Below are 9,744 nucleotides of genomic sequence, written 5' to 3'. Positions count from 1 at the left end.
TTCCTTGCCTTCGATAATGCCCATTATTCTTATGTTTCCTCTCCTGATGGTATCAGCTAGTTCTTGAATTTCTCTTTCATTATTTTTCATTCTTCAATTCCTCCATTCTTCCTTCTGAGTTCTTTCTAGATTTCTGTCTTTGATATCACTGTTCCTTTCCTCCATTTGGTCGACTCTATTTCCCAAGCATGCTATTTCATTTTTCAACTCTTGCAGTGTGTTTTTTTTATCTCCAGAAGACCTATTCTGTTCTTTTTGAGGATTTCAATCTCCTTGCTCTGCTCATCTAGGTGTTTTTTCAATTCCTGAAATTGTTCATATGGCACGTTTTGGAACTTACTGAGTTTTTTTCAGAAGTACCATCCTGAATTCTCTGTCCTTAAAGTCACATATTTCTGTAAGCTTATTTTCTGGAGATTTTTCTCATTCTTTCTGAGATGCCTTATCACTTGGTTGTTCATGCTGTTTAATGGACTATTTCTCCCACTGGGCATTAATGGAAATATATTCTGCTTTTTTTCCTGAAGGAAGTTTTATTATATAAAGGTCTCTCTTTAGCGTGAGGCAAAGAAGGCGCTTTTCTTTTGGTTTCCAGTAGGTGGCGTCTAAGCCTTTTGGATCTCTGCCTTATACGAAGCCTTAAAAATGCCTTTTTTTTCCTTATAAATATTTAACCATGCTCGCTGCCCTCAGTTTCAGTCCCTGTCAGTGTCAGCGACAGTCTCAGCAGTCTTTGCTCAGATTCCCATGGGGCTCTGTGATATTCGGTCTCAGAGACTATGGGGGTAGGAGCCCTCTGAGTTGGAGGTTCGGGGCTGCTGCTCAGCCTCAGTTTTGCAACCATGGCCATTAAAAATCAACACTTATTTTCTGCCATCCACTTTTCTGCATTCTGCACTAATGACTGGGCCCTGCCACCAGCCATGGGGAGCTCACAGCTTTCCCAGGCAGAGCTGTTGAGGGAACTCGCTGCACTTTCTCCCCTCCACCTGCTCCGATAGGTAGCTCCAGCAGTTGCAAGAGGCAGCTTCTTTATTTCTCCCAGTTCACCGTCCAACATCCAGGGTTCTGACCAATGGTAGCTCTTATGTGCAGATTCCACACTCAGACATGCTGGTGTGTCATTTGGTGTTTTTTGTTGAGTTTTAGATGCTCAGCTTATTGTTGTTTCAAGGGGAGAGATTTGGAGACATCTCTCACTCCGCCATGTTTCCAAAGAGCTCTCTCTGTTCTCTATTTTAAGTAACCTCGGCTTCACTCTCCTACCACAATGACGGGCATCTTTAGAGCAATAACATTATGGCTTTTCTAAACACACTAAAACAGTTCTATTGTTTTCTCTTTGTAATAATTTAATATAAAATATTATATTTTTATACCCAAGACAAGTGTTCATCCTCTCTCAGTCTAATGGTAGTTCTACCATGTTGGATAATCTCACTCACAAATTAATACCACGTATCTCAAATGGGTACTCAAAACTGCCTGATAATCTTCTAACATTCCCCTCCTACATTCACTCCCTCACTTTCCAAAATGGTTATTTAACACCTCTCTCTCTGCTTCTCCAACTTCCAACATATTCTCCCCCTCTTCATTCTCAGCTTGCCTCATAGTTCCTTGAGAAGGTTCCTTGAGAAGGTAGAGAACATTTAAGAGAAATTTCATTAAGTTTCCAATAAAGTTACCTGCTACCTGTATTTCTGTTACCCTGTCCTCTCTTTTGTTACAGTAAACAAACTATTCCTGCCAAGGCCAAGGCCAAGACCAACACTTCTGAATCTCGTCCCTGCTTACCTTCTCAAAACCCCGCTTCCTATAATTACTACCTCTTTTGGCAGGATTATTCACAAACACACTTTAAAGAAAAGTATCCTTTAAAGGGAAAAAATAAAACAGCAAACAAACAAAAACACCCTCACTTAAACTTATATATTCTTTAGAGAATTCCTCGTGAAATTTCTCTACAGTTACTTTCTATTCTCTTTTCTATTCACTTTTATCAATGTCAATAATATTCTCCATCTTACTTAATTCCAATGATCGCCTCTGGATTTTCACTTGTTTGAATTCTCAGGAGTATTTGGCTAAGTTGACTATACTCTTATTCTTAAAGCACTTTCCTCTCTTAGAGTCTGGATCTTCACATTCTTCTGGTTTTCTCTTACCTCTCTGGATGTTAATTCTCAGTTTATTCTGCAAGATCCTCCTCCTCTGCTCAACTTCTAAATGTTGGAGAGCCCCAAGTTTGGTCTCCAAGACATCTCCAATCTATCTACAGTCTTTCCCAGGTTATATCTTTCATTCAGAGGGTTTTAAATACCATACATATAATCTCTACTCAATGGAGTCCAGCCTTATTTATTCAACTGCTTCTTGACAACACCATTAAAATATTTAAAATGTGTCTCAGAACAAACTTTTGCTTTCCTCCTCTCAAACCTGTTCTTTCTCCAGTCCTTTTCACCTAAATGAATTTTTTCACCATTCACCTAGCTGCTCATTCCATAACCTATGAGCCATCTTTTTTTCCCTTTTTCATACTTGTTTCCCATACAGTGGTCCTATCAACTCTAAAATATACCCCGATGTGTATATTTTTCACAACTTTCATCACTGACACCTTAGTCCAAGTCAATATTATATCCAACTTGGAATATTAATAACCTTATAACTTATGTCCCTAATTTTGCATTTGTCTTTTCACAATCCATTCTGCATGATTCTACACACAGCAGAGTTCTGTTTTCTTTTTAAATTTAATTTGATCTTATCATTCTAATTAAAAGAAGTGAAAATCTTGGCATGATGATGAGAAACAGTCACATTTAGAATATATTTTAAAGGTGTAGATGACAGGATTGCTATTAGATTGGATTTGCTTATCATTACACTTAGAATAATATCCAAGCTCTTTGTCAGGGTTCACAAGCCCTGACTGAACTGGCTCTTACCTACATCTTTAATCTTATTTCATACTACTCTCTCTCTCCATCATCTAGTTCAATCTATACTGATTTTAGTTCTCTTCATGAAAACACAGGTCTGTAGGCCTTTGTGCTGGTTCTTCCTTCCAACTGGGATGTTCTGTCTCCAAAGCTTTACATACCATTCTGGTGTCAGCTCAGATGTCATTGCACAACAAGGCTTTCCTTAACTACCCAAGGTAAAGTAGTTTCCCAGTCACTCTCTATTATCTCACCCAGTTAATATATTTATAGAACTTATTACTACTTCATACTTTGTTCATTTTTTGTCTGCTTGTTAATAATGAGAGTAGAATTTGATTGGTTTTGATTTTGTTCACTGTAGTATCTCCTTTAAGTCTAGAAAAGTGCCTGGCACTTAGCAGATGCTCAATAAATATTTGTTATACTGTTAAATTAGTAAGTGTAAGAGAATATTTAAATGTCATCTTTGTTGAACAGCCATGTAAGCTATTCTTATCATATGTGATTGTGTTCACTGGTGAAGACAGTCATTTAACAATTGCAGGCATATCATCCATGAGATACCAAGCAGAAGAGATGTCTATCTGTAGCTGAGACTTTGCTAAACCTAATTTTAACTGCCTCAGGTGGACATACTCCCCTTTGCAATAACCCAAAGAATCATAAAGCACCCAAAATATGAAATAAAATCTTTGACATCAAAAACAATAGTGATTATATAGAAGGAAAAACTCTAATAACTGTACTTGGGAGAGAATAGGCCAGGGTGAAATATAACCACATTATACCTACTGCTTTACACTCCATACACATCTCAACTCAAGCTCTAATACCCTCTGTGAAATAATGTGTTTGTTTCATGTGATGGCTGCCAGTACTTACGATGATCAGTATTTTATTCATATACATCAGGTCTAAACAAAGTATGACAGAATGAAAGAAATTCAGAAGAATGTTTTAATTGATTAGAGTCTACTTATATAACTAATATTATAATCAATGCTAGTTTAGTGTATACATTTGAGTTATGTGAAAAATTCAGTAAACTCATCTCTAGGATTGGCAATAAATTTAAAATGTCAGCTATTCCTTTGCTGAAATGCATTGAGGGAGCCATAAATAATCAAAAGTGTTTTGTGTTCTCTGTCAAATGAAAGGACAAGTATATACTGCTTCCTGTAGCACAATTTTTCAAATGCTAATGTAAAAAAAAAAACCTTTTTTTTTTAATTTTATTTAAGGTTAGTTAATAACAAGATCCCCAGTCAAAGTCCAGTAAAGCAAAGCCATCAGCTATAATTGTCTTTTGTCACAGCATTGATAATGTGCCAAATATGAAAAGTCCTTTTCTAAGACTAAATGATTCCAGGGCAGGTTAGTACTACTAAGTAAAAAAACACATTATCAAAATGAAAGTACAATCACAGTCTCTTAGTTTCAGAACCAATGACATAATAATGTAGACTACTGGGTTCCTCAACTCAACACTTGAGGAACACAGAAGCAAAGGGGAGTGCAGGTTACAGGAAATAATACACACACAAAACACAACACTTACAAAAACCCACGAAACCAAAAGCTTCTAACTAGAATAGGTGTGGGAGATAGATGACTGACTTTAGCCTGAAGTCAACTAAAGCCAAAATCAGCAATAAGAGAAGAAAACCTTCTAGGTCATATCTTGCCTCTCTCCACGTTAGTCTGGAATGATCATAACCTGGCCTTTCACTACAGAAACTAGCAACATGAGTTCCAGTCACCTTGATGGAGGCTTTGTAAAATCTCTGCCAGAGTGCATAATAGATGGAAATATATGAGCTACCTGGCCAAAGTTGCAAATCAACTCTCCAATCCTTTTTCCTTCAAGTATCTAAACTGTGGTCTTCCAACCTAATATTGTGTTCTTCCAAAGCTGCTTCTCTTTACTAATTTTTAAATTTTTTAAAAAATTTAATTTAAAAATTTTTGGAGCCAATATGTATTTTTATTGAAATATATTTGACATATAACATTTTGTAAATTTAAAATGTATATGTTTATTTGATACATTCATATTTCATAATATGATTGTCAATGTAGACATAATTAGCACCTTTATCACATCAATAATTATCATTTCTTTTTAGTGGTTGGAATAATTAAGATCTTGTCTCTTGGCACATTTTATGACTATACTACAATATTGTTGTCTATATTCACTGTATTGTGCATTGGATTTCCAGGACTTATTTATCTACTAGTTGCAAGTTTATACCCTTTAAACAACACCTGTTCTATCTCCCCATCTCCACCCCCTGGTAACTATCATTTTATTCTCTGCTTTTATGAGTTTGGCTGTTTTAGATTTCAAACATAAGTGATATCATACAGTATTTGTCTTTTTCTCTCTGACTTATTTCACTTAGCATAATGTCTCTTCATTAATTGAAAAGTGAAATTCTGAGTTGCTTAGTGGAATGATAGCAAACAGTGGTGAAATCAGCAGCAGTTTTTGGTACCTGAAAATCATATCTTCCCCGCTCCTTAAAGTCACCAAGATGATCCTGGATTAGGGTCTAGTCTTTGGCCCTTCCTCATATACATCACTAGACCCAAGGAAATATGTCCCCCTGCCCAAAAAAGAGTAAAAACAGATACCTGAGCATTGCAACCATTCCTAAAGAAAAACTACACACTGAACCACATAAATTACCTGAAGCGGAACTATTAGAAAGATGGGGCAAAAATTCAAAATAAGCTAAAAAGATAAAGAAGATATTAGCAACATGGAGCAGTAATGAGAAATTATGAATAAATGAATAGAGATATAAGATAGGAAATCTATACTAGGTAAAATAAAGAGCACAATAAATAAGTTAATTATCAAGATAAATAAGTCAAAGGATAAATTTGTGAGTTACATGAAAAAAATAAACTCTCAGAAAGCAGCAAAAAGGATAAAAGGTTTACATATATATGTATGTATGTATATGTGCGTACCATAATATGTATGTATGTGTGTACCATAATATGTGTATACTTATATATCATGGTAACATGTAGTTAACAGAGTTTCTAAAAATAGAGAAAAAATGCATAAAAGTATATATTTGAAGAAACTATAAAGATAAAATCTCCAGAATTAAAGAATTTGGGGGAAAAAAGACTCATAAACTCCTAGGTTACTAAATAGGAAAGATAAGAAAAAATCCATATCTAAGTTTATTATTATTAAAATGAAATATATTGAAGACATTAAAAGAAAATAATAATAACTTATAAAGAGAAAGAATGGATACTTTACAAAAGAAAAAAAATCAGATATCTGACTTCTCTCCCATAACAATAAATGCAAAAAGCCAGCACAATTGTATTTTGAAGGTAATAAAGGAAAAGAACTTTTCACTTAAGAATTTTCTACCCAAACAAATTATAAATCAAAGAGGAGAACATAATAAATGGTTTACTATACCAACATCTACAAAAACAACGTTGAAGAAAATAGTAAACAAATCTGGAGGTGAGTCCCAAGATATGCTGCTTCAAGAGATACAGAAAAGAGGTTACAGAAACCTGGTAATTGTACTAATTGAATAGTCTCACCTCAAAATTCATGCCCACCCAGAACCTCAAAATGTGATATCATTTGGAAATAGGGTCTCTAAAGATGTAATTACTTGAGCTGATACTTGATCAGCACAGACTCTAAATCCAATATAATTGATGTCTTTTTAAGAAGAGAGGGTGACACACAGAGATACAGACAAACTGGGAAGATGGCCATGTGAAGAAAAAGGCAAAACTTGAAGTGATGCAGCTAAAATCCAAAGAATGCCAAGGATTGCCAGCAACTGCCAGAAGCTAGAAGAGAGGCAAGAAAGAATTCTTCTTTCAGGGGGAGCATGGCCCTGTTGACACCTTAATTTCAGAATTCTAGCCTGCAGAACTGTGAAAAAACATTTTTATTGTACAAAAAGAACCAGATTGTGCTAATTTGCTATAGTAGTCCTGAGAAACTAGTACAATAATATTTATTACTGTCTTTAAAAAAAAAAAAAACCTCTAGTTCCAAGGTGGTAAGCACTCTGTTTACCTAAATGTGTTTGCTTTGAAAAATCCCAAGCTCACTTTGGAAGTTAGTATAATCTTGCTATCAAAATCTGATAGTACATAAGAAAAGAAAATTAGAAGCTGATTTAGTTGATTGCAAACAATTTTATATTATACTAATAAATATTGACATAGGTTTTATAATGTATCAGGTACTTAGCTAATTCAAAGACAATTCTTTCTGGGTTATTTCGCTTAGCATAACTCAGGCAGAAAAAGTTGAAAATCATATAATATCACTTATATGTGGGATATAAACCTAAAAGCAACAAATGAACAGAACAAACAAACAGAGACCCATGGACATGGACTATAGACTAGTGGTTACCAAAGGGTAGGGGGTGGGAGGAGGGGGGAGGTAGACAGGTTAAAGGGTGTCAAATATGTGGTAAAAGAAAGAAATCTAACTATGGGAGGTGAACATGCAGTATAAATATATATATGCTTTACTGTTAAAGTATACAGCTGCAACTTTTAGATTTCTAATTAATTAATTTTTTAAAAATACTCTAACTATTACCTCCATTTTACTGATAAGGAATTTAGGCATAGATGGGATATGTGGCTTAACCAAGGTCATACAGATAGCTAACTAAATCCAACAGTTCATTATAAAAAAAAAAAAGTTCACATCATGTTCAAATTAGGTTAATCCCAGAAATGTAAAATTTGTTATACTTAATCAAACTCATCAATGCCATTTATCTCATTATTATAGTGAAGGATAAAACTCATATTATTTAAATGATCCAAACAGATTGTAATAAACATCAGGACCTTTTTATTTTTTCAAAAATCTTAGCAAACTAAGACTAAAAGGGAACTTCCTTGCATTATATATTAAAACTTTATAGCTAACATTATATATCAAAACCTTATAGCAAACACTATACTTAGTGGCAAAACATAGACGGTATAATCTTTAAAGTATAAAACAATATTCAATATCATTATGACTGATTCATATAGTACAAAAAATGTCTTACCAATAATACCAAAAGGAAAAATAAAACTACAAGAGAAAGAAAAAAATCATCATTATTTGCACATATGATCATTTCTTAATGAAATGACAGAGTTATCACTAAAGAAGCAATTAGAAGTAAGAAAGTTCAGAAATTTGGCTGGACATACAACCTAAAAACTTAATAATACCAATTTACCACAGCAATAAGCAACTAGAAAATTAATTTAAAAAAAGAAAAAAAACTATAAAATATCTAGAAATTAACTTAACCAAGAATACATAATAATTCCATGGAGAAAATATTAGAACTCTGGTAAAGGTCATACTAGATGATTTATAAAATTAAATACATATTCTATTCTCTTAGATAAGATGACAACATTATAAAAATATTCTTTCTTCTTAATCTATAAATTCAATGTAATGTCAATCACATTTCCAGTTGGATTTTTAAGAATTAAATAAATTTGTTCTATTATTTAACAGAAGGAAGAAAACTTTGAAAAAGATGAAAAAACAAGGGCAAGCTGCTAGTTTTTACCACATACCTTTAAGTCATAATGGTAAAACAAAATTAAGATGCTGTCATAAGAACAATCATATTGACCAATGGAATATAACAGAGAGCTCAAGGACAAAGTATGTTTATGGAATACTTTTATATAAGATAAAGGTAGTATCACAAATTCATTGGGAAACAATGAACTATTTAGTAAAATGGTTTGGGAAAAGTGAATTCCTACTTAACCTTATATACCAAAGTAAACTACAGAAGGAGTAAATACTTAAAGGTGAAAGATAAAACTAGAAAGTTGGTAGAATAAAATGTGGAATACTTACAGACCTGAGGAGGGAGAAGACTGTTTAGAGAAAACTTCAAAAGCACAAACAAGGAGGAAAAAAATGAGTAAATTGTTTATATCAAAATGAAGAATTGCTGGTCAATAAAAAATACTCTGAATAGAACTAAGATGTAGCTGACAGAAGAAGATATTTTCAAAGTACATAAACAACAGAGGATTAATGTTTAGAATATACAAGAAACTCTTACAAAGCTATAATAAAAGACAACAACCTAAACAGAAAAATGAGCAAGAAATATAAATACTCAATTTATAGAAAGAGAAATCTAAGACACTGAGAAACGGATGAAAAGTCAAAAACAATTGGTAATTACAGAAATGCAAATTAATACATGTTACTGTAGACTGGCAAAAATTAGAAAGCTGAATAATGCTAAACTTTTACAGACATATTGGTAGATTTGAACCTTTGTCTATGGTGGTGAAAATATAGACTGGTGCAAAATTTCTGGAAAGCAATTTGGCACTAGTCTAAGTAAATATATGTACCACATGACCCAGAAATTCTGCAACTGGGTGAATATGCAAAAGTTCTCAAAAAAGTCCCTGAAGACATGACAGAATTATTTGTCACAGCTCTAGCAATGATGCCAGTTTCCTAGTCACCTAGGAAATACTGTCTGTCATCTAGGTAGGAACCCATCCAAGAGCTTAGTTCACGCACAACAGAATCCCACCACAAAGAGCTGAAAGATGGCTTGGCTTGGTCAGAGCTGAGATAGAAAGAAGGGCCAGTGCTGGATCTCACGCAGCAGTGAAAAATGCAGTGTCATCCCCAAAAGCCCCCTCAAAAACTCATACATGTGTCCCACAAAGAGTCAGTTTTTGGTCACTCACCATAGAGGGGGTGTTGACTGTAAATTACTATTAGTCA

Source organism: Pteropus alecto, unplaced genomic scaffold (assembly GCF_000325575.1).
Source record: "Pteropus alecto unplaced genomic scaffold, ASM32557v1 scaffold57, whole genome shotgun sequence".
Lineage (NCBI taxonomy): Eukaryota > Metazoa > Chordata > Mammalia > Chiroptera > Pteropodidae > Pteropus > Pteropus alecto.
Note: the sequence above shows the minus strand (reverse complement) of the source record.